At 44.4% G+C, this 27,046-nt stretch overlaps 1 protein-coding gene across 1 annotated transcript in view; it reads left to right on the forward strand.

The window, feature by feature from the left end:
* Nucleotides 1–27,046, forward strand: part of PAK3 (p21 (RAC1) activated kinase 3) — a 295,456-nt gene that overhangs the window by 16,173 nt on the left and 252,237 nt on the right. The gene's annotated exons all lie outside the window — the stretch shown is intronic.

The raw sequence follows: 27,046 nt of genomic DNA on the forward strand, positions 1-27,046 counted from the left end.
AAATTTATTTATTTGCTTTTGGGGTTCTGTGCCTTTTTTTTTTCTAGTTTTTTTTATGGTAAAATGTCATGGGGTAATTTTCAAAAGGATTTACACAATTAAAACTGGATTTTATGTGTGAAATTGCATTTTTACACACACACGTGTGCTTATGAAAAATGCTGTGAGAGATGCTATTGACAGTAGATTTTACAAGTGTAAGTGCAGTTTAGCATAAGTGAGCTTTTGAAAATTGCTTCAGTAGTCTGTTACTTTTATGCACGTTTTGAAAATTACCCCCACAGTGTGCACAAAACGAGCCCATTCGGAGACCAGAAGGCGTCTCACTTATAAGCCAGGATATGTTGGGTACGATCTCTCAAATGTACTGCTAGTGCGTGCCTCATTACTTACTTTCTGCCAAAATGAGCTCCCTTCTAAAGTTCATAAGATGTAATAGGCAAAGGCAACCTGTTAAGGTGCACTGCTTGGATGGTATTTCTCTCTTTCAGTTTTTGCCTGCTCTCTTTGTGAACAGTCTTGATTTAAATATAAGGTTTGCGGCATAAAAATAGCAGTACATAATCTCCTTTTTTTTTCTTTATCTTTAGAGTTCCATGTAATTGTCTCGCTTCTTAGTTTTTCATTAGCTTCCTAGGATCTTGCCTTCACCTGCATTATTGCTACCACCGTTATCGCTTGTGCTGAATGTAAAGGTGGGCATCTTTTTGTTCTGGGTGTTGTGTGGCCTGTATAAATCTTTCTTTTTCCATCCTTTTTTATACTTCAATAGTAGCAGTTGTCTTGAAACATAGAAATGACGGCAGGAGGAGGAGGAGATGGCGAGGATCCTAGATGACGATTTTGGGGAGACGGGCGTGAACGTCTCTCTTACCTGTGGGTGTTTAATCTTTTGCAAATGCCGCATTCAGCCCGCAATAGAAGGGCTAGGGAGCGTATGGCTTCGGAGCCTCTCTTGACCCTTCCTGTGGTGGGTCCCATGGACGCCCACGTCCGCTGGGATGCAGGAACTCTGGTAGTGAGTTCGCTGGCCGTGTCTCGGGGGGGAAAGAGGAGCCCGAGCATGGCCTTGAACCATCAATATCTTTGTCACCAGAGGAGAGGTTTCCTCCTGTAAACCCCGCTGAGAGACGTGCCTGCCAGCCGCGAGGAGAAACGGAGGCGCTAGAGATCAGCACCTTGCGGGAACCTCTGCCGGAGCTCGCGTTGGTGGGGGAAGGAATCTCAGCACATTTACGAACCTGCCGGGCAATAGGAAAAGTTTCAGCAGGAGAGGAACGGCAGCAGATAAAGGAGAGCTCGATTTGAACACTCACCTGCTTTGTACCGAGAGCTGGTAAGACCCCAAGTATTTTCCCTTGAATCGATCTGGGAGGTGATTCAAGGTTAAATATTGCCTCTCAAGTATCTAATATTACAACTACAGCGAAAGAGCTGGATAATCGCTTGAAGGCAGCTGAACAGGAACTAGATGGATGTAAGCAACAATTTCAAACCTTTGAAATTAAAGTGGACTGTGCTACAAATATTCAACAGGTATTGATAAAAGAAAATCAAATCCTTCAATCTAAAGCTGAACATGTGGAGAATCAATTGTGAGCCAAAACCGTAAGGTGTATTAATTTTCTGAAACTTCCTTATACCGCAGCTAAAGTAATTTGGAGAAGGTATATGATTGACGTACTAAAAATCACGGAGGCTATGCTCCCAATAATTTCAAAGGCACATTATATTTCCCTTTTGAAGAAAGGTCAAGCTGATACCAATAACTTTCAAGAATTAACATCAAGAGATTCACCTAAACTGGATATTTCCGCAGTCCTGGATCAGCCTGATGAGAGCTTAGCGATATCGTCAACGTTGGTGGTTACCTTTTTACATGAGGCTGATAGGGAATGGGTCTTTAAATGGTACTTTGTGCATCGTACAGAGTTGTTTTTGAATCATAAGATACCAAGAAAGTCCGTAAGCTGTAACTAAAGACCTCTCATTGAATTATATTGTATCCCATTAATTGCATTTTTTTTCTTTTGAAGAAATATTTCCTAGGGTTGGGTAAATCTTGGATCCTTATAGTGGGCTTGTTGCATACTTTGTAACATTGAATATGTATTTCCTGGGATATTAGGGATAATTACGTATAAATTATGTTGTTGTTCGCATATGTAAATTTTTCTTTATCTATTGTAAAATGTTGCAAAACGCACGTATTTCCTTTCAAGTTAATACTTGATAAAGTCTGTAAAATGAATATATATTAAAAAAAATAAAGTGACGGCAGAAAAAGACCAAGGGTCCATCCAGTCTGCCCAGCAAGCTCATGGAAGTTTCTGCCGCGCCATACAAGTCACCCCCACACTTATCAGTTTCCCAGACTGTCAAAGTCGGGGTCCTTGTTGCCTGCAGTTTGAGTCCAATTCCCCGTTACCTTTTGCCTTAGAAGCAGAGAGCAATGTTAGATTTGCATCAAGAGGTGCAGGCTTATTGGTTAAGGGTAGTAACAGCTTCAACGGCAAGTTACCCCTATATTTGTTTTCCCAGACCGCCAAATTCTATATCTTTATTGCTTGCTGACTGAATCTAATTCCCCTTTTCCTATTTCCCCCCTGCCGTTGAAGCAGAGATCAATGATGGCATCGCATCGACAGTCTGAAGGCTTATAGGGGAAGTGTAGTCACCGCCACACCAGCAAGTTACCGCCATGTGCTCTTTTCTTCATTTCTGTCCAAGTGCGTCACATCTAGCGCTCTCCTTTGATCCAACTTTGTGTCACCCAATCAGAGAAATTGATCAGATTTATTTCTGGTAAAACCCTGCTGCCTTGGATCCTGCAACCCATTGCGCTCTCCTCCTTTTTAGCAGCGATTCCGTTAGTTTGCTCACCACAGAGCTCAGACTAAGTGGCCTGGACTTCCCAGCCTCCTCCTTACTTTTACTTTTATGAATAGGAACCATATTTGCCCTTTTCAAGTCCTCTGGGACTATTCCAGACTCTAAAGAAGCATTGAAATGGTCGCCCAGCGGAGCTGTCAGGACATCTCTAAGTAGCCTCTGATGTTTCCCATCCGGCTCCATCGTCTTATCCACTTTAAATGTAGTTAAGCGCCTCATGAACTCACTGTTCTGAAAATCCATTAAGGTTTCCTTACTTCCAATCATATTTGTTTTTATGTGGTCCTGCTCTAGGCCCTTCCACGGGGCCGGATTTTAAAAACCCCACGCGTGCCGGGCTTATTTTAGCAAGGCCCGGCCACATGCGTAAAGCCCCGGGACGCGAGTAAGTCCTGGGGCTTCGAAAAAGAGGAGGGGGCGGGGTCAGTGGCTCCTGGCACAGCGGCCATTTGCATGCCGGCAGGTATGATAAAGGTCGGGGGGGGGGGGGGGAAGGGGAAGGGAGGTTAGGTTAGGGGGTTGGGAAGTTCCCTCCAAAATCGGAGCGGCCTGGGAGGGAACAGGGGAAGGCCGCGGGTGTCGGTGCGCGCAGGTTGCACAATTGTGCACCCCCCTTGCGCGCGCTGACCCCTGATTTTATAACCTGCGTGCACCTGCGTGCGCATGTTATAAAATCAGGCGTCCATAGGTATTAAAATCTACCCCACACTGAACACCAGACAGAAATATTTGTTAAGCAGTTTTGCTGCGACGATTGCTTATCGCAGAGCTTTCCAAACTTTTCATGTTGGTGACACACTTTTTAGACAAACATAATTTCGTGACACAGTAATTCAGTCTACCAGCAAACCAGAAGTTAAAGGTTAAACGAACAAAATGTATTTCAACAATTTATGTATGTTTCCTTAAATATATACATAAATAAAATGTTTCACAACACAACCTATCTCATAATAAATATTTGCAGGCTTCCACTTCCTCCATGCTGATCTCGTACATTGTGAGATCGGCATAGAGAAAGTGCTACTCTTGCACACTCCCAAAGATTACATGTGCCAATCACTAAAAAGTAATTTTTTTTTTTTACCTTTGCTGTCTGATCTTAGTTTTCTAATCGGTTGGTCACAGGCTTTTTTTTCCACCTTTCCTTTCTTGTTTTTTTGCCAATTCCTTTTACAGGGTCTTTTTTTCTATTTCTTTTCTCTCCATCTGTCTTCCCTCAAACACACAATCAGGTTCTCATTCTCACACGCTATCTCACACATTCTCACACACACAGGCTCTCACTCACATGCAATCTCACACATCCACAGCTCTCACTCTCACATGCCTCTCTCTCATACATACATACATAAGAACATAAGAAAATGCCATACTGGGTCAGACCAAGGGTCCATCAAGCCCAGCATCCTGTTTCCAACAGTGGCCAATCCAGGCCATAAGAACCTGGCAAGTACCCAAAAACTAAGTCTATTCCATGTAACCATTGCTAATGGCAGTCTCTCTCGTGCACATGCTGTCTCACTCTCACACACACAGGCTCTCTCACTCCTACATGCTCTCTTGCTCAAGCACAGGCTCTCACTGGCACATGCTGTCCCTCTGCATGGGTTGCCGAAGGATGGGCTCTTCAGAGGCCCTGATCTTCCCTGGCCGTGACATGGGATCTGCAGCGGCCCTGCTATCGGGTTTCCTCCTCTTCTCGGGCCGTCGCGACGTGGGATCCGCAACGGCCCATTAATGCTGCTCTTCTTCTGGTCGCAGCAGATGCTCCTCCTCCTTCCTGCCCACGTGGCTCCGGCAACGTTTTTCTTCCAGGGCTGCACAGGCAGGAAGGAGGAGGAGTGAACGTGACCCTTTTCTTCGGGCCGTGGTGATGTAAGCTCCACCACGGCCCGCCGATCTTCCTGCAATAGTTCCCTGCTTCCGCCGGCCCTGTGGACCGGGCGACACACCTCCACACTACAGGCGACACACTAATGTGTCCCGACACACACTTTGGAAAGCTCTGGCTTATCGGAACAACACTGAGTACTGAAGTTTCTCAGATGTCATGAGGATGACTTTTGGCTTGGACAAATGTTCAAAGGTGACCTTCCTGAGAGGAAAACCTCTCTCTCTGACTGAAGTCTGCAGTGTGAAGAACTGGAGCAGGAAAGTGTACATAAATATTTAGGAAAAGAAGAAAGTGGGAACATTTAGGCCCACATTACTTAGAGAAAAGATCAAAAAAGAGTTCTGCAGGACCCTGAAATTGATATTGAAAAGTACTTTATCAGCACAGAATAAGATGCAAGTTGTTAATCAGCTTGCGCTTCCTGCACACTCAGACAGCTTTGGAATAGTAGATGGGGCCCATAGAGATCTTGAAAAATTAGATGTAAAAAGAAGAAAGCTTCTCCCTGCCCATCCAGTAATGTGTAAGAACCAGTGAATGCTGAGACTGTATATTCTTAGAGCTGAAAACGGGATGGGTCTTTCAGATCACACTCACTCACTCACTCACACACACACACACACACACACACATGCACACACATACACACACACAGAGCTACCATCCTAGGGGGCCGATGCAATACAGAGAGCGGCAAGCAGGTGCTGAAAGGTCAGCGCCCGATTTCCTAATGCACGCATGGCGCCAGCAAGGGGGAGCCATGCAATACCCAAATTAGGGGGTCGCGCCAGCAAGGAGGCGCTAGGGTCACTTTCACGACCTTAGCGCCTCCTTGCTAACGCGATCCCGCCAAGTTTTTGTTTTTTTTTTTATTTTTTACGTAAGAGAAGAAGTACAGAAAAGCTGTTTTTTTTTCTGCTTTTCTGTACTTCTTTTCAATGCACTCAGCTATTAACGCCTGCTCCAGGCAGGCGTTAATAGCTGAGCGATAAATGTGCGTCTGAGATGCACATTATATTATGTTATAATTATATTATATAATTATATATTTATATTATATTCATATATTTATAATTATATATTATAATACATATACACACCCCCCTCACACACACTCATCCCCTCATACAGGGCCCTCTCTCTTTCATACACTCTCTCACATACATCCTCACACCAGCTAGCTATGTCTCTCTCTCACGCACCCCTTCACACAGGCTCTGTCTCACACATACACAATCCCTTCACACAGGCTAGCACCCTCACATACACACGAGCTCCCAATCTCTCACACACACATACATACACACTCCTTCACAATCTCCTCATATAGGCTTCCCTCTTTCTGAAACCCACACTCATCCCCCCCACCTCCCATGCTGTCTCACCCTCCCCTCCCCTCATATAGGCTCCCTCTCTGAAACCCACACTCAAGCAACCCTGTACCCTCCCCTTACCAACCATGCTCTCTCTCACCTTCCACACACACCCTCCCCTCTCTCACTGGCATCCCCCTACCCCCTTACCTTCCATGCTCTCCCACATCCTCCTGCTCTCTCTCTCTCTCACCCTCCCCTCCCCGCTTTCTCACACACACATACACACACACACACATTCTCACCTGCATGCCATGAAGATGAAGGCCCGGGCGTGCTCCGTTCGCGGCATGCCTTGGTCTCCTCTGCTATTTTCTGCGCAGAATTTGGCAATTCTGTGCAGGGGGGAATTCTGCATAAATTCTGCGCTCCACAGTAGCGCAGAATTCCCCCAGGACTCTAAGGAGAAAAATACAAAAATGACTGCTGATAGAAGTGTCAGGCACATTATAAGTATTAAGAAGGGCATTTTCAGTAAATTTGCGAGATTGAGATCATTCCCTGGTTTATGAATGAGGTTCATTCCTGTCAAGGTATGTGCAAAACAAACCCATTTGGAGAAACTGCCCCCTGAGGAAACGTTTGTGAGCCCTTCCCCCAGGATAGTATGTTTTGGCACAATTTCTACTGAAAACACGATTAGGTCCTAATCTAAACTCTGATAGAAGAAGAAAGGACTTCCTGTTATGCGCTGAGCTGAGAAGGTGCCACGCGGCTGAGCTCCGCTGATAATTCCTTCCAAAGCATATTTTGGCCACATTGTCCAGCTGAGCTTGCTTGAATGAGTCCTTAGTTAAACGATCGATTCCAGAACATTGGGCTGAGCGAGGATTACAAGAAAGATGCGGTCCTGCCGGCTAATGCCGCTGAGCCTGCCTCCGATGAAGAGGCTGAGATCTCCGATTTGGAAGCTGTGAACGATAAAATTGGTGAAAGTTTTTGACGCAAAAATCCTTGGAAAAACTAGACTCGAGCCGGGGGGTTATTGTTGATAAAGTAGCCCAATTAGAGGGGGCGGTGGAAGATAATTCTCCCCATTTAGATGAGGTGGCAATGTGGGTGTCCGACCTTGAAGATCCCCTGACAGCTTCTTGAGCTAAAATTGACAACATAAAACTGCTCTTGATGAAGTGGATGATCTTTAGATTCGGTCGCAAAGAAATATATTTGGATTCTTGGATTATAACCTGAAGAAAACAAAGGTCTTGATCCTGTCTTTTTCTTCTCAAAATGGCTGCCAGAGCTGTTAAATATCAGATGCCAAAATGGCGTTATGAAAGTCAACAGGGATACTTGTGCTTTGGCGCCAGAACCAGCAACAGGAAATAGACCATGAGTAGTTATTAGGAGACTTCATAATTTTGCTGATAAACCACATATTTTGAAAGCTGCAAGGCGAAATAACTGAGCTGTGTTATAAGGGGAACAAAATCATGATATTTAAGGAATTTTTCAGATGAGCTCCAAAAACGATGGCAGGGATTTGGGAAAGAAAAAAAAAAAAAAAGAGCTTCAATCTCTTGGAATCAAGTAGGCCCTGATTTATCCTGCAAAGCTTAGTTGTGATGATGGATGGCAAGGTCGTTATATGCCCGGACGTTCAGACAGCAGAAAGAATGGTTGTGAATATTAAGGGCAGCAGATTGAGGTTTTTGTGCAGTAAGTAGTTGACCTGAATATGAGTGGAAGCGGCTGCTCAACTAAACAGTGAAATATGGAAGTCCTATTTGGGAGCAAGTTTTTTTTTGTTTTTCTTGTTTTTGGAACTACAGCATGGAAATGCACAAAATACGAAAATACATTTTTCTTTTGGTCTTTCTGGGCTACGGGTGAGCAGTTGCGATTGGTCCTGGAATTTTTTATGTATTTATTTTTTTTAATTTTTCCAGAAGACTGCAGAAGTTTGTTGTTCAGTGGAAGGTATTTGAGTGTTTTTTTACAGTAAGCGGATTCTCGGTTCTTATTTGGAAATTGACACTTGCTTTACATTTTTCGATCTGAACTTGGATGAGAAGGCCTTGTCTGAAGGTGATATCCTTTCTCCATACTTCATCAAGCCTTGGATCTCCTTCAGTTCTGCAATCCTTGTCAATGCTACTTTGGAGGCTTGGTGTGACTTTGCTAATTTAGTACTTTGGACTGAGGTTTATTTTTGCTGTCATGCTTTACTGCTGATCTGTCACAGTTTATTCAGCAGTGGTCGATTTTCTTTTGTAGGGGGAGGGAATTGCTTTATGTATACAGTTTACATGTTTAGGTATAATTTATTTTTTCTTATTTTTAATTGTGGTTGTTGATAGAAGGAATATGAAGTGCTATAAATGTATGTCGAAATGAATGCGTAACGGGGTGGGAGGGAGTGGGTGTTTGGGCTAATGTTTGATTGAGGGAGGGTTTTAGCTGGCTGCTCTCCCTGTTCCCAAAGTTGTTCCCAACAGACGGCCCATAGGAGTTTGTTGTTGGGAATGTCCAAATTGGGTTTTCCAGGTTCCTTACTGATTGGTGCTTTTCCCTGATAGGTTTGGTTTGCATTTGGATTGGGGATATTTATGGTGGTGAGTCAGTAAGTTTAAGAAAGGTAGGGTTGAAAATAAAAAATGCATTCTTTCCTCATTTTGTTTATTTGTTTTTATGTATAAGTTCATTGGGGGGTCTCTCACATGTTCTGTACTGGGGGGAAAAAATTGGCTGGGATGTATTCGGATGATTGTTGAATTGTTGCTTGTTCTTTTTACCTTGCCATAATAAAGAAATTTAAAAAAAAAAAAAAAATGCATTCTTAACAGCTGGAATGAGGAAGGACGCAGTTCACCATGTACGGTCCATTTGGTGTGGGTGCAAAAAAGTAGCAGGGGTATGTGGAAGGGGTGGCTGTGAAATTAGCACCTAAAGTGCTTTATTATAACTTTTTTTTTGGTTAGTAAATGGGTACCCAGATTAATATTTTGTCCCTATGTGTTCAAGGTATATCCTCCCCTATTAAGAGGAAAAGAATTCTTCAATATGCTAGAAGACACAAAGCGCAAATTGTGCTCTTGCAAGAGACACATCTTTCACAAGCAGAGCATGGACATTTGAAATATGGCTGCATGGGTCAGCAGTACTCAGTTACATATAATTCACGCAGTCTTGGTGTATGCACACTTATTGGTAAGCATCTTTCCTTAGTAGTTAAGCAATGTATTCCTGATCCTGATGGGAGATTTGTCATATTAAATTGCTCTTTGAATCCATTTTCATTCACTTTGGTTAATATTTACGGTCCCAATTCATATGGAAGTGATTTTTACACTCGATTGAGAGACAGACTGCTAGAATTGGAACCCATCGCATTGATACTGGGAGGGACTAGAACTGGTGTTAAGATCCTGGATTAGATAGAATTTCTGTGTTTTAAGATGGGTACCAGGTTAAATTCCGGTTATCAAGGTCTGGTGCCCATGTTCAAACTAGTGGATATTTGGAGAAAATGCAGCCCTACTCTCATAGACACAAGGCATATAGTAGACTTGATTACTTCTTGTGCAAAGCTGATGTGAGTGCATTGGTGGCTCAAGCTGACATATTGTCTAGCACAGTGGTTCCCAAACATTTTGTATCGTGGCACACCTGGCTTTGGGCTCACTTCATCATGGCACACCAGCACTTTCCCTGTCTCCTTCCCCCCCCATCTCCCAACCCCTCATCACCATCTTTTCTCCTCCTTCTCTCTCCTTTCACTCCACTTCACTCCTCATCTTCTCTCCACTACCCTTGGCATCATATCTTTCTTTCCCTCTCCCCCCACCCCCAATCACCTCTGGTATCAACTTCTTCTCCTGTCCTGTCCATAATACATTATGTAACATAGCGTATTCTAGTCATAAGCACAGTGTATGGCGAAACAGGCTGATCTAGAGGCTAAGATTAAAATGGTCGAAGCCAAACAAAGAGTACCTAAAAGATTGCGGGAGCTTGAGAACGTGTGAACAGAGCTGAGATCTCTGGATGTTGGGAGAGTTGAAAGGGCACTTACCAAATTAAAATATTACAAGCATGGGAATAAAGCTGGGGTGTTCTTAGCAAGGACGGTGAAGCAAAGCGCTAATAGTATATTATTGCTTCAATTAGGGATAATTCTAGTTGAATGTGCCACTCATTTGCTGATATCGAGCAATCGTTTATCAGGCACTTTACACTGTATCGAATGATGTGGATCCAAGCATCACTGAATCCTTTTTGGCGTCTTCAATTACCAAAGTTGACGTTGAACAAGGCTGAAAAACTCTCAGCTTCAATTACTCTCATGGAGATTCAAGCTGCTGTGTTGGCTCTTCTGAAAGGGAAGTGCCCAGGACCTGATGGATACCATTTAGACTTTTACAAAATCTTTTTGTTGGGTGTGGAGCCTTTATTTGGTCTCTTCAATTCTGCAGGGCAGGATGGGTTTCAATCAGGTGATTTGGCTGATGCAACTAACTCCCTCATATATAAAAAAAGAAAAGATAGTAATGACTGTAATTTGTATCGCCCCATTTCTCTGATAAACACTATTAAGCCAAGATTCTACAGTTGTGATTGGAAGATCTTATAGTAGAACTGGTTCATAATCATCAAACTGGATTTATAAAAGGGAGATTATTTATAGCAAACACTAAACAGCTTTTCAAAATTTTGCATGGTGTACAGAGTAAAGGCATTCTGGATATGGAGGTCTCGCTAGATGCAGACAAGGCCCTTTTCCTGGTCCTTCTTATTTGCTATTCTTAAGAAATTTGGGCTGCCTGAATGATATACTGCCTGGTTGTGAGCACTATATGTGTAGCCAAGAGCTAAGTTGCTTGTTAATCGCTCTTTTACAGAATTTTTGATATTCAACGAGGCACGAGACAGAGTTACCCATTATTTCCCCTGTTATTTGCTCTTGTTATAGAACCACTTGCCGAGTTGGTTGAGGTGTGTAGCTAACATCAAAGGATTAAAATTAGGAGATATGGAGGATAAAATTGCACTTTATGCTGATGATTTGTTACTATATTTGGTTGCCCCAGATATCTCTGGACCTGGTTGCCCCAGATATCTCTGGTTGCCCCAGATATCTCTGGACCTGCTCTTAGGAATATCTTGAAACAATAAGGGGCAGTATCAGAATATAAAGTTAATTTCTCGAATTCTGAAATTTTTCTGTTGGGATCAGGTACACAGATTCCTAAGTCAATGTCTGCTTTTAAGATGGCTGCAGAAGGATTCACATATTTAGGAATTCGGATAAAATTTTTTTCTGCTAACTATACTCCTATAATAGCTCGTATTAAAGTTGATCATCTTCATTGGGGCAATCTATATATATCCTGGGCTGGTATGATAAATCTAATCAGATTTAATATTCTGCTTCAGTTATTATATCTCACCTCCCATGCAATATTCCAATGTCCATTTTGAAGATTTACATTCTACTATTGCTAAATTTGTTTGGAATCATAAGACGCTAGGATTAAGTTAAGCACTTTATGGCTACCTAAGCAGCGAGGTGGAATGGCCCTTCCAAATCTTCATTGTTGTTATTATTATTGGGTATCCTGGTTTAAACCACAGGCAGATGCAGCATTCTTATGTTCTTATGGTATCCTGTGAATGAGAGCTGGTTGGGGATCTTAGTCTTCATTCTTTTGTGTTTCTTCCAACTTCATCTTCTGTGGTTAGATCATTCTGCAGGAAGAATTCAATTATGGCCCAGACAGTTGGGGTTTGGTGCGAAGTTCTGTGACATTTGACCCTTTCTCATGAAATAATCTCTCCTGTCTCTCTGATATATCGGAACTCTGGTATCTCTGGCCTTATCTTCTCTAGGAGTTTATTAAATTGAGAAAGAAAGGGATTGGCATTTTATAGCTCAACTGTGGGATGAGGATTGTTTTTGGACCTTCACGGACCTGAAAGATGAGTTTAATTTGGAGAAAGGGTCAAGAGCTCTTTTATTTTTATTTTCAACTATGTGGGAAGCTGGAACCTCTTAATCACATGGATATATTTCTTGCAGACCTGGATGCATCCATCAAAGGTACTTATTTAATGTATTAGGGAATTTTGTTGGCTAAATGTGGTTCAAGTACGGACGCTTGCTTAATTTCCAAATGGAACGCAGATGAACCTGCCTCTGACAAGCAAGGATTGGAAATATCTTTGGATTTTGGCACATAAAAGTTCCATCTGTGCAAAGAGGGTTGAGTTAATGGTTAGATTGCTGCATAGAACCTATAGAACTCCTTGTCATTTTGCCAAAATCTATCCTGATGCAAATCCTATCTACTGGAGGGAATGTGGGTAAGTAGGCACATATTTACGTGTGTAATGGGATTGCCCAGGGGTTGTTTATTTCTGGAGATCAGTGACACAAGAGATTTCTGACATTGAGTGCTCTCTTCATGTCTCCTGGGCACTGGGATTACTGGGTAAATGGACTGGCTCGTGTGTGCCAGTGAAGCTTCAAGTCTTGGTTTCACAAGTACTTTTGGCTGCTAGATTTACCATTGCTATCACATGGAAATCCAATCCAGACCTGGAGAGATGAAGAATGCAAACCTTAGATGTTGCAGATATTGAAAGATTGCATTACTCTTCTTAAAGGGGTGGAAATCCAAATAGGAGCTGATTTGGGACTGTTTTTGGAAGTATTATGCTATGCCTATAATGCCTTGAAACTTCCATGAACCTGCACACTTTTTTCTACTGTCATCTTTAAATATGAACACTCTCTGTACTCAGCTTGTCTTTTCTTACTCCTCATTGCAATAATGCCTAGTGATGTGGTATTTGTATGTTGCTGGTTAAATAAAGCATTAAAGAAGAGGAAAGATAACACTATTGAATAAATAACTCAATAAAAAAAAAAGAGATTTTGATTATTCAACAAAAAGTTTCATCAGTAAGTGTCCTTGTGTGAAAAATGTATGTGAACCCTTTATCGGTAACTGGTGGTAACTCCTTGAGCAGCAATAACTTCAACTAACTTTCCTGTAATGATCAGTTCTTGAGTACTTTTAATCTATTCTTCCATACAAAACTGTTTCAACTCTGACATTTTGATGGTTTATTTACATGAACAACTCACTTCAAGTCTTGCCACAATATTTCAGTAGCATTTAGGTTGGGATTCTGACTTGACCATTCCAAAACAGAAAATTGTTTCTTCAGCCATTCTGTAGTAGACTTGCTTGAATATCCAGGGACATTGTCTTGTTGCATGACCTATTTTCGGCTCAGCTTCAGCTCACAGATGACCTGACTTTATCCTCTTAGAAATATCTGATTAAAAAGTAGAACTTATGATTCCGGTGATGATGGTGAGCCATCCAGATCCTGAGGAGGCAAAGCAGTTCTAAACCATAGTACCTTCAGCCTCACTTTTGGTTTTCGCCAAACACTGCTTTCCAATCAAAACATTGTGGCTATAAGGTTCAGGTTTCAACTCATCTGTCCAGAGAATGTTATTCCAGAAGTCCAGGTGCTTTTTGGTGAACCTAAGGCGGGCAGTAATAATCTTTTTAGAGAGCAATGGTTTCTTTCTAGCTATCCTCCAATGAACATTCGCATTCAGCCACAGTAAGAGTCTTGTTTGTTTGTTTGTTTGTTTATTTAAAAATAAGTGTATATAATATATAAAAGCTTTGGATATTAATCTGGATTTCTTTGGGATTTTCCTATTAACTCTTAATCTTGGCAGGACTTTCGCTCTTGGTTAGAGTCACTGTGGTCTTCAAGATTTTCTATTTGTAGACTATTTGTCTGATGGTGGATAGATGGAGCCCCAGGATGTTTAGAAATGGTCTTGTAATCCTCTCCAGATGGATGATCATCAACTACTCCTAATTCTTTTTGTAGATCCTCTGAAATTTCTTTTGATTTTAGCATGATGAGGTCCCACTAACTATTACGATGAACACCAAATTCAAAATCTTTCAAATCATATTCTGTTTATTGAATTAAATTGAAGCACAAAACAATACCATTGAACAACCAATTTAAGAGAAATTACAGATCTTACAAATCTTGCAATTCCCCCCAACCCTCTCCTTTTAGGTACCACTATAGTGTCCAACGATGGATTAGATTTCACGATATAATCATATGTCTCTCAGTTCCTCACAAAATCTTCAAGGTGCATTCCTTTCCTCTCTCTAGGTGAGAGTACGAGTCCTCAGTATGTAAGCAGACATCTTCTAGCATTGAGATTCAAGAACAGTCCCCAACATTTTGTCCTTTTTATATAGGACAAGATGCCCAAATTTCCTTGTGAAGATTTACTTGCAGAGTGGCTAATAATCCTGTTGTTGAAGCCTCTGATTCCAATTAGCCAATTGTGCTAAGGAAACTAAGAATTCACCTACTATATTACCCACACTGGTTCTGAATTAGTCTAATTGTTCCTACTTAGTTCATTATTGGGATCCATATTAAGAGTCATTTGTCCAGCAAAGTTGGGACTTACCAGGACAAACCTGGAGATTTAAATTTTCCACTGGTGTGAACAAGTTACCCAGCTAAGAAGCCAATGCAGTGTTCAGAGCCTGTGCCCTGAATTTCAGTGCACAGTTTCAATGCATTGATTAACACTTTTTTTAAACTCCCAGTAATTCAGAATTCTGCAGCCAGATTATTATCGGGTACGCCATTACAAGATCATGTAACCCCAGTTTTACAGTCAATACATTGGCTCCTGATTTCATGATGCATAGAATACAGAATGCTTTGCTAAATAACCTCCATGCACCTTGGATCTCCTCTTCTTTAAAACTTTATACCACATTAAGATCTACCAACCAGGGCCTCTTAGATGTTCCCTCATTTAGGTTTGTGCACCTTGATAAGAGCAGGGAGCGGCCTTTCTCTGGGGCCCTCCCATCACTATGGAACTCCCTTCCATTTCCCTTATGTAATGTCCAAGACTCAAAAAAAAGTTTTTAAAAGAACTTAAAAATGCACCTCTTCAAATTGGTATTTGATGTCCAAGCAGCACAAGCATGATCTCTACAGAGTCGATGGTTGGTCTCCTCAGTATGTAGACAAATTCTCATGTCCTTACGCAGTGCTGTTTATATAGTTTATTTAAGAATTCATATTGTTCTTATTTTTATGGTGTAATGCTTATTTTATTACATGTGGGTTTTTTTTGTACCCACTTCAATCTAGGGAGAAGTGTTCTATAAATATTTTTAAATAAATAAATGCAGTACGCTAATGCTATGTTAATGCATCAGGAGTTAAAGTACGCATACACCAAGTTCATTCAGACTCTCTCTCTCCTGTCTTTTACCACATCCCCTGCATCCTCTCTTCTGTCTCTTATTCTGCCCATTAGTTCCCTTCTCCCACCCCCACTGCTGCTACCGCACACTGCATCTGCCTGTCCGCCACGCTTCCACTGCCCTTTCCCCTGCAAAACGCGGGTTCAACGGCAGTGGAAGTCCTGCGAGCATCCTAAAAATTTGCCGGTCTTGTCCAAGAAGTGCTATCCCCCCCGACAATGATTATTTATATTCTGCCTTTCGTGACCTTTCAAAGTGAGTGACGTTCAGGTCCTGCAGGTATTTCCCTGTCCTCAGAAGGCTCACAATCCCAGGGCCGCTAAGCATGTTTCCCATAGACACGGAATGGGCCTTGCGTTTTTAACTGAGGCAGTGGAGGGTGACATGACTTACCCAAGGTCACACAGAGTGGCAGCAGGGGTTTTGAATCCTGGCTGCTCTAACCATCAGGCTACTCCTTGCCTCCTACTCTAGGCCTGAGATGTATGTCTCCTCCTGTTCCTTAGCTAGAGTTATGTTTTTGTTTGTTCTGTTAGTGCACTACGAATCCTTATGTGCTGCTGCTGTCTCGCTTCCTTGCCTAAACTCCTCCAAGCATTAATTTTCAATTTAATTACACATCTGAATGGGTTTGGAAACACGATTAAATCTAGTGAATGGATTCATCCCTTAGTGGTGCTACTGCTGCAAAATTACAGATGTCTTCTAGGTACAGCTTTAGAGTCGTGATCTGAGAGAGATGATCTGCAAGGAACGTTCAGAAGGTGCAAATGACATACAAAATAGCAAGAGGAGCAGGGAGTTATAGCCTGAAATGATAAACCAAACAAAAATACTTTCTGGGTAATTTTCAGACTCTCCTCTTTGAGACAAAGTCCGTGGGTGCTTTACTCATGGCCTGTGCATTCAGGTTTCAGTATTCAGTATTTTCCTGATCCTGCTTTTTTTTTTTTTTTTTAAACTCTTTATTATCAGGTTTACAAAATGCAACCCTACACATTAACCTTATAACAGCAATATATTTCGCAATCATCAGACCCCCAAGCACCCCATTCCCCAGTCCCTAATCACAAGTCGTCATCTTAAGCAGAGCCGTGCTCCTCTCATCCTGGTGAGCAAAGCATCCCAGCTTGGAAGGCATTGAGAGGCCATCTTTATAAATCATAAATCAAGCAGTCTGCTCCGTACTTTAGCGTGCAAAGACATAATATAAACAGTCCATCTGTCCAAAAATTCCTTATACTTTGCTGGGGTCGCGTTCTTGGCAGAGATATGTTTGAAAACCACCATCTGATGTAGTTTCAGTCTCCGCATGTTGGGGCCTCCTCTTTAAGCCACACGTCCAAAATTGACTTTCTGGCCAGCCAAAGAGCTTTTTGGAGAAGTTCCCGGTGGCGGACTGAGACCTTGAGAGACACCGAATCCATGACTTCAAATAAACAGAAAAGGGAATCGCCTGGGAGTGGACTGGCCAAGAGTTTTTACTGAGATACGTTAAGACACACTGCCAAAACAGTAATCTCAGTGCATCTCCCACAATTGGTGAAATAAAGTGCCCGGGCTTGCCCTACACTTAATACATAGGTCCGTACTATTGAGTTTAACTTTGAATGCCCAGGTACGGGACACACAAAGCCGTCTCAAAAATTTGAATTGTGTTTCCCTTAATACATTTTCCGACACAGGCCGGAGGTGCGCGAAGCACTTTCCCAAAGCCGCAGGAGGCAACGTAACATGTAGCTCCCTCTTCCATCGTTTGGTTAGACCCAGCAGCTGTGCCCGGTGCAAAGAAGCACAAGTCATTTTGTGCCCCATTCGGGGTGGCAAAAGAATTTAAGAAAAACAGACGTATTGAGACATCTACCCTTAGAAAGTAAATCATGTTCAATGAAATGGCGTATTTACAAGTATACGTACAATTCTTTATGTGGTAAATCATACGTCGAACGCAAAGTTTCAAAGGATTGCACCATAGCTGTTTCACTAATCAAGAACTGGGGCAGATATTCCAAGCCTTTGTGCTCCCATGATTTAAGGACTACACTTCCTAGCCCAGGAGTAAATCTGGGGTGGCCCCCGTATAGTGATAAATGGGGATACTGTCCAGGGGACTCCGAGTCTACAGACCTTAAAAGCCAATCTTGTATATGTCGCAGAAGACAAGCCAAATTATAATCTTGAATGTCTGGACAGGCCATTCCCCCCCCTATCCCATGGTAGCTTTAACACTGATAAGGAAGCCCGAGCCTGTTTCCCACACTACACAAAGGCGCTTAGGCCCCTCTCTAGCTCGTGGACATGTTTCCTTTTAAGCCATACGGGTAGCATTTGCAACACAGATAGCCAACGAGGAAGCTCTATCATTTTAAAGGGCTGTAATCGACTTCTTAAAGACGTAGGCAACGCTGGCCACCCCTCCAGTCTCCCCTTGGTCTTGGCCATTCGGGGTGTGATATTACAATCCTATATATATATATGGTCTATATTGGTAGGAATCTTAATCCCCAGATATTTTATCTCCTTGTCAACCCACCTTAGGGGAAAGGCTGATCCTGCTTTTTAAATTGTTACGAGAACTTGGCACACTCCATGAAGTTACATTTAAAACAAATTGGAGAAAATTTGTTTCACTCAATGTGTAATTAAGCTCTGGATGGAGGACGTGGTAAAGGCAGTTAGAATAGCTGGGTTTAAAAAAAATGTTTGGACAAATTCCTGGAGGAAAAATCTATGAAGCATTATTAACTCTGTAGATTTGAGGAAAGCCACTGCTTATCCCTGGGTGTTAGCAGCATGGGATATATCTACGTTTGGGATCCTGCCAGGTACTTGTGGCCTGGATTGGCCACTGCTGGAAATGGGATACTGGGCTTGATGGCCTCTTGGTCTGACCCAGTATGGCCGTTTTTATGTTGTTACGCCGATGATGTTCGTACTGGTTTTCCAGTCAAATCAAGGGGACTGGAGAGCCAGAGAGAGTTTAATCAACGCCTTTCAAAATTCCCGGCATGGTGTATAGACGACAATCTTAATTAAAAAAACAACAACCTGAAATGGCGTGGGTGGGACTTGTAGATCTTGTATCACTGTTATACACTGAGGGTATAAGATACTGTGATAAGCAATGCTGGATCTAGAAGTTGTTTCAGGAACGCTGTGATTCAGCTTCTCTCTTGATCATGGAGTAGCTAAGAGCACAGGATTGGAAATATTGCCCATATCAGTTCTACAGGAACTACTGTTGCATAAAGAGAGAGGGCTTTACTAATCCGGGGTGAGAAAATTGGGGGGGGGCGTGAAGTGGGGGCACACTGGCCACCTAATCAGGGAAGAAAAAATGGCCTTTGCTGTCGAGTCTCTGTGCCGTGCAAGCTCAGGAAGGAGGGAGCTGCCAGACCTCATTGTAAGCTTGCCCCCGCTTAGCCATGTGCCTCCTGGGATGGGCTGAGGAGAGGAGCTGCTGCTGTGGCAGAGCTGTACATGGGAAGAGCCACCGTGGTGCTCAGCAACCCAGGAGTGCTGCCACCCTCAGGCTGGGAGGAGCTGCTGCTGCGGCAGAGCTGTACATGGGAAGAGCCACCATGGTGCTCAGCAACCCAGGAGTGCTGCCACCCTCAGGCCGGGAGGAGCTGCTGCTGCTGCGGCAGAGCTGTACATGGGAAGAGCCACCGTGGTACTCAGCATAACCCAGGAGTGCTGCCACCCTCAGGCCGGGAGGAGCTGCTGCTGCGGCAGAGCTGTACATGGGAAGAGGCTCCGTGGTGCTCAGCAACCCAGGAGTGCTGCCACCCTCAGGCCGGGAGGAGCTGCTGCTGCGGCAGAGCTGTACATGGGAAGAGCCACCGTGGTGCTCAGCATAACCCAGGAGTGCTGCCACCCTCAGGCCGGGAGGAGCTGCTGCTGCGGCAGAGCTGTACATGGGAAGAGCCACCGTGGTGCTCAGCAACCCAGGAGTGCTGCCACCCTCAGGCTGGGAGGAGCTGCTGCTGCGGCAGAGCTGTACAAGGGAAGAGCCACCGTGGTGCTCGGCACCCCAGGAGTGCTGCCACCCTCAGGCCGGGAGGAGCTGCTGCTGCGGCAGAGCTGTACATGGGAAGAGCCACCGTGGTGCTCAGCAACCCAGGAGTGCTGCCACCCTCAGGCTGGGAGGAGCTGCTGCTGCGGCAGAGCTGTACATGGGAAGAGCCACCATGGTGCTCGGCAACCCAGGAGTGCTGCCACCCTCAGGCCGGGAGGAGCTGCTGCTGCGGCAGAGCTGTACATGGGAAGAGCCACCGTGGTGCTCAGCATAACCCAGGAGTGCTGCCACCCTCAGGCCGGGAGGAGCTGCTGCTGCGGCAGAGCTGTACATGGGAAGAGGCTCCGTGGTGCTCAGCAACCCAGGAGTGCTGCCACCCTCAGGCCGGGAGGAGCTGCTGCTGCGGCAGAGCTGTACATGGGAAGAGCCACCGTGGTGCTCAGCAACCCAGGAGTGCTGCCACCCTCAGGCTGGGAGGAGCTGCTGCTGCGGCAGAGCTGTACATGGGAAGAGCCACCATGGTGCTCAGCAACCCAGGAGTGCTGCCACCCTCAGGCCGGGAGGAGCTGCTGCTGCTGCGGCAGAGCTGTACATGGGAAGAGCCACCGTGGTACTCAGCATAACCCAGGAGTGCTGCCACCCTCAGGCCGGGAGGAGCTGCTGCTGCGGCAGAGCTGTACATGGGAAGAGGCTCCGTGGTGCTCAGCAACCCAGGAGTGCTGCCACCCTCAGGCCGGGAGGAGCTGCTGCTGCGGCAGAGCTGTACATGGGAAGAGCCACCGTGGTGCTCAGCATAACCCAGGAGTGCTGCCACCCTCAGGCCGGGAGGAGCTGCTGCTGCGGCAGAGCTGTACATGGGAAGAGCCACCGTGGTGCTCAGCAACCCAGGAGTGCTGCCACCCTCAGGCCGGGAGGAGCTGCTGCTGCGGCAGAGCTGTACATGGGAAGAGCCACCGTGGTGCTCAGCATAACCCAGGAGTGCTGCCACCCTCAGGCTGGGAGGAGCTGCTGCTGCTGCTGCGGCAGAGCTGTACATGGGAAGAGCCACCGTGGTGCTCAGCAACCCAGGAGTGCTGCCACCCTCAGGCCGGGAGGAGCTGCTGCTGCGGCAGAGCTGTACATGGGAAGAGTCACCGTGGTGCTCAGCAACCCAGGAGTGCTGCCACCCTCAGGCCGGGAGGAGCTGCTGCTGCGGCAGAGCTGTACATGGGAAGAGCCACCGTGGTGCTCAGCAACCCAGGAGTGCTGCCACCCTCAGGCCGGGAGGAGCTGCTGCTGCTGCTGTGGCCCTAACCAGGGAGAGAGATCACAGCTGTTCCCGCTCTGGGGGGGCGGGGGGAAGTGTTGAGCTATGGGAGGGAAAATGGGCAAAACAGGGCAGGGAGAGTTAAAAGCAAAAAACAAAAAAAAAATGAGCAAACTAAGAAAATGCAAAAGTATGAATATTAGTGAAAACAAAAAAAAAAGGTTGGGCAGGGTGGGAGGGAGTTTCTTAGCTCCTATAAAATATTTTGGCTGACACCAAGGTGTGGGCGTCTTTTGCTAATTTTCGGCTCTTATCATTGTGGTGCATTTGCAGATTCCTGTACTAATTGATAAGTAGGAGGCCTCTTATATGCACTGCAGTCTTGAACCCATTGAATTATTGAAACAGAGGCCCAAGTCCAGCTCAGCGTAGCCAACCCAACTCTGGGGGCTGATCCTGGCTTTCCGACTCCTCCTCCTTGTCCTGATACCCCCTCCCCGATCATCTGCTTCTTGTCCCGTTGTCCCAAACTGTGTCTAGAATTGTAGGTGAGACCCGGTGGCTTGGCCCTTCCTGCCTGCTCCGGGCAGTACCTGGGCTTGTCTGAACCTCGCTGCTGGCCCCAGGCAGCCCATGGGGACTGGGAGATTGGGGGCGGGAAACCCCCCCCCCCCCCTAAATCTGTGGCTCCCGCTCCTTCTTTCATTCCAGCTGATGTGGTTCATGGTGGTTAATGCACCGCTCCAACCTGCGCTATCTCCGTCTCCCCCCTTCAGCCTATGTGGAAGTGCCGTCTGCATCCCATCCCCAGCTTAGGGAGAAAGCGACTGATTTGCAGAAAGATTAATTTGCACTGCTAGGCAAAAGGCTTCAAAACTCCTTGGAGGCAGCCTTGGGAGAATGGAAATGTTTTTTTTGTTTTATTTTCTTTTTCCTATTCATGTTTCTGTGTCGTACGCTTTCCCCGTCTGACCAAAGGCCGGCGAGTGCTGAAATGAGCCAGGATTTAAAGGATTACTTCTGTCATTCATGGCTGACTTAAAAAAAAAAAGGATACAGATCTGAGTTTGTTTTACAACTGCTTTTTAATGCCTTATTTTTGCCTGTTCTGTTCCTGATGTGTCCGTCTAATGAAGGAGACCGCACGCAGGACAGCGTTGCTGCTTGAAATGCTAAGCAGGCGCATCGTTTTATTTGTCAAGCGTGCGGTTTAATGGCTACGGATTAATAAACCTGGGCACTTGTTCTGCCCGAGCATCTGGGCCCATTCGGGTTAATTGGTCAAATCTTATTCACGGAGGGTAGTCAGAACAGCAAATGCCTGAAAGGAAGAAAAGAGAGCACGAGTGGTAAAGTGAGGTGACGAGACCTTCCCCCCCCAGTTATGTCTGTGAAAGGAGGGAGGGCTGAGATGGGATTGTAAGAGAGAGAGGAGAAAAAGAGGAGCATGAGGAGGGAAACGAGGACCTGGTTCTATCCCGGTTACCCCTCCAGCTCCTACCTGCTTCTCTTCTTTGCCTAGAATTTCTGCCTGCAATTCAGCATTGACGCCTTCCGGCTGCCCTCGGCTTCCTGTCCATCTTTTTTGGGGGGTTTTTTTGTCATCTTTAGAGGTGGGGCCTGGATCCAGCCTGTACTCTTCCCAGGAGTCCAACTCCTAAGCCCCTTTGTGCCTTTAAAGCAGTTCCTTCTCCTAGGACCCTGCCTACTCTTAACCTGGGAGTTTCCTACAACAGTCCCGGGTAAAATGTAGACTCCATCATGCATAAGAATACTCCAGACAAGAACAGAGAATACCTACCTGTACAGCAGGAGAAGGAAAAAGACAAATCCACGGTGCATGCATACACGTGGATGGACAGGAAACATGAGCACCAGAGAACAATACGGACCACACAAGCAAGCAGGACAAAGCCTGACCCATGCAATGGAGACAAGATACTACCAGGACTGTGAAGAACCAAGGACTTTAGGGGCTCTGGCTGTGAGAGCTCAGGGGTACAGGAATCATTACTATAAGGCAGTGGCATAAATTCCACCCAAGTAGCGCCTGTACTGCAGGGGGATCCAAGGAAGAAGGGGGCCCAATTGCAGCTGCTCCCAGATATTCTGAGGTGGACCCATCCCACCCCCAACTCACCTGCTCTGAGGGCCCTTTCCAAAATGGTTGCTTGAGATCATTCATTTGAACATATCACTGCTATAAGGACTCAGTGGGTTAATAAACTATAAAAGCTCAGAAGTACAGGTAACTATGAGAGCTTAGCGCTTAACAAGAATGAAAACGTGGGATTTATCAATGCAGGTAAGACACAGAGGGTCATTGACCTACTCGTAGACGCAAATACCAAAACTAGACTCTGCAAGGTTCTCATCAGAACTGGGATCAGGGAGAGACCTGACCACACTTAGAGGTGAATAATATTTCTCCTGGGACAAGCAGGATGGAGGTCCTCACACATGGGTGACATCATCGGATGGAGACAGCACAGAGATCCCCTGTTTTCTTGAGTTCAGATACTGTCCTGGTCTCCATCACTTCCACTGGAAGCAGGCTCAGATTTAGGCACAGGTAGTCAAACTAGGCAACTGCTTAGTGTGCAGGATTTTGATAGGTTCTTTTTCACTCAACGCACAATAAAGCTCTGGAGTTTGTTGCCAGAGGATGTGGTTAGTGCAGTTAGTGTAGCTGGGTTCAAAAAAGGATTGGATAAGTTCTTGGAGGAGAAGTCCATTAATGGCTATTAATCAAGTTTACTTAGGGAATAGCCACTGCTATTAATTGCATCAGTAGCATGGGATCTTCTTAGTTTTTGGGTACTTGCCAGGTTCTTCTTATGGCCTGGATTGGCCACTGTTGGAAACAGGATGCTGGGCTTGATGGACCCTTGCTCTGACCCAGCATGGCATGTTCTTATGTTCTGTCTAGAGACGCTACTGACTAATGTAAGTTGGGAGTGAATCTTAAAATAGGGACAAATCCCTGGATAGTTGTAAATGAAGGCTCATGGCACCAGAATCCCAGCCCTGGTTCTGAGTGAACTGCAAACCCAGAGGAGGAGGAGGAAAGCAGCAGGTTAGCTCCATAGCCAAAGGGGACTATCTTTTTATTAAACATATGATGAATAAAACATTGCTGCACATAAAGACGTATAATCAGTGGGAGGAGGTGAGGCATGACACAAAGTGATGTTTTTTAAATGCAGTTGGTGGCACTGCATGGAAGGTAATTGCTACCAGCTAATTGAGCTTCTCCGGGGTCTGCTCCGGCAGTTCTGGATGACTGGATAACGGGATCTGCTGGAAAGTGCCGTGGTATCATGGAAGAGTGTGCAGCATGAAATATGAAATCCCACCTTCCTGGGTTCTTTCTTTGTGACATAATGAGGGTGAGCAGCACCAGCATGCAGCTCTGCATGTCTGCTCTCCCGGGGATTTAAACCTGAAATCACGACTCGTGTTCTGCAGAGCCTGGTAAATAATGCAGGTGCCGGCTCTGTGGATGCTGGAACCCTCCCCCCCCCCGTGTTGGATCTGCCTTCGGATCTCTTCTCTCAGCTGCCGTGGAGCCTGGAGATTGAAGAGCAGATGCTGAAGGGCACATCTGATATCGGAAAGATGTTCACGTATCCAGAGCACCCTCGGAGCTGACACTTAGTCCCTTTTTTTTTTTTTTTTTCTTATTTACTCTGATGCAGAAAAATCTTTTGCAAGTTTAATTTCAGAACTGTGTAAATCCCTCCACCCCAGCTGACACTTCCTTAACCTGCTGAGCACTGAGCCACTCGTTGCAGGGCTGGGGATGCTGATTCTATGAAAAGGGGGCTGTAAAGGCCCTAAGAGGAAGCAGTCCACACCGGGTGTCGTGTTCAAAATAAAAATAGATTTTAGAAAAAGCTTCAAAATCAGCTACAAAAAAAGTACACAGTCCCAGAGCAAAAATCTAAACAAATCGCTAAAGCTCACTTCTGCAGACAGTTTTTATGCTGCTTAAATCTCTTTTGATGTTGCATTGGATCCCTTATTACTACCATAGAAGGTGCCAGAATCTTCAGGCTGAGAACTGCGTAAAAGATAGAAAACAGAGACTAGGGCTGAGTGGTCAGTTTTCTCGTTGCAGAAAGGTGCCCCAGGGATCAGTACTGGGATCTCTGCCTTTTAACATATTTATAAATGACCTAGAGATAGGAATGAGGAGTAAGTGGATTAAATTTGCTGATACAAAAGTATTGAAAGTTCTTAAATCACAAGAGGATTGTGAGAAATTGCAGGAGGATCTTCCACGATTGGGACACTGGGCATGTAAATGGCAGCTGACATTTAATGTGGATAAGTGCAAAGTGATGCATGATGGGAACAGCATCCCACATTATTGCTCCACCATGTAAAGTTCCACATTAGGAGTCACCACTCAGGAAAAGGATCCAGGTGACATCATTGATAATACGTTGATGTCTTCTGCTCAGTGTGCAGCAGCAGCAGCTAAGAAAGCAAATAGAAAGCTAGGGATTATTAGGAAAGGACTGTAGAATAAAACAGAGAATATCATGTCTCTGTATCACTCCATGGTGCGACCTCATCTTGTGTTCATATTTCATACACACACAGAATGCTGGGGATTATTAGGAAAGGAATGGAGAATAAAACAGAGAATATCATAATGTCTCTGTATCACTCCATGGTGCATCCTCATCTTGTGTTCATATATCATACACAAACAGAATGCTGGGGATTATTAGGAAAGGAATGGAGAATAAAACAGAGAACATCATAATGTCTCTGTATCACTCCATGGTGCATCCTCATCTTGTGTTCATATATCATACACAAACAGAATGCTGGGGATTATTAGGAAAGGAATGGAGAATAAAAGAGAATATCATAATGCCTCTGTATCGCTCCATGGTGCATCCTCATCTTGTGTTCATATATCATACACAAACAGAATGCTGGGGATTATTAGGAAAGGAATGGAGAATAAAACAGAGAATATCATAATGCCTCTGTATCACTCCATGGTGCATCCTCATCTTGTGTTCATATATCATACACAAACAGAATGCTGGGGATTATTAGGAAAGGAATGGAGAATAAAACAGAGAATATCATAATGCCTCTGTATCACTCCATGGTGCGACCTCATCTTGTGTTCATATATCATACACAAACAGAATGCTGGGGATTATTAGGAAAGGAATGGAGAATAAAACAGAGAATATCATAATGTCTATCACTCCATGGTGCATCCTCATCTTGTGTTCATATATCATACACACACAGAATGCTGGGGATTATTAGGAAAGGAATGGAGAATAAAACAGAATATCATAATGCCTCTGTATCACTCCATGGTGCATCCTCATCTTGTGTTCATATATCATACACAAACAGAATGCTGGGGATTATTAGGAAAGGAATGGAGAATAAAACAGAGAATATCATAATGTCTCTGTATCACTCCATGGTGCATCCTCATCTTGTGTTCATATATCATACACAAACAGAATGCTGGGGATTATTAGGAAAGGAATGGAGAATAAAACAGAGAACATCATAATGTCTCTGTATCACTCCATGGTGCATCCTCATCTTGTGTTCATATATCATACACACACAGAATGCTGGGGATTATTAGGAAAGGAATGGAGAATAAAACAGAGAATATCATAATGCCTCTGTATCACTCCATGGTGCATCCTCATCTTGTGTTCATATATCATACACAAACAGAATGCTGGGGATTATTAGGAAAGGAATGGAGAATAAAACAGAGAATATCATAATGCCTCTGTATCACTCCATGGTGCGACCTCATCTTGTGTTCATATATCATACACAAACAGAATGCTGGGGATTATTAGGAAAGGAATGGAGAATAAAACAGAGAATATCATAATGCCTCTGTATCACTCCATGGTGCGACCTCATCTTGTGTTCATATATCATACACAAACAGAATGCTGGGGATTATTAGGAAAGGAATGGAGAATAAAACAGAGAATATCATAATGTCTCTGTATCACTCCATGGTGCATCCTCATCTTGTGTTCATATATCATACACAAACAGAATGCTGGGGATTATTAGGAAAGGAATGGAGAATAAAACAGAGAATATCATAATGTCTCTGTATCACTCCATGGTGCATCCTCATCTTGTGTTCATATATCATACACAAACAGAATGCTGGGGATTATTAGGAAAGGAATGGAGAATAAAACAGAGAATATCATAATGCCTCTGTATCACTCCATGGTGCATCCTCATCTTGTGTTCATATATCATACACAAACAGAATGCTGGGGATTATTAGGAAAGGAATGGAGAATAAAACAG

This window comes from Rhinatrema bivittatum, chromosome 6 (assembly GCF_901001135.1).
Source record: "Rhinatrema bivittatum chromosome 6, aRhiBiv1.1, whole genome shotgun sequence".
Classification (NCBI taxonomy): Eukaryota; Metazoa; Chordata; class Amphibia; order Gymnophiona; family Rhinatrematidae; genus Rhinatrema; species Rhinatrema bivittatum.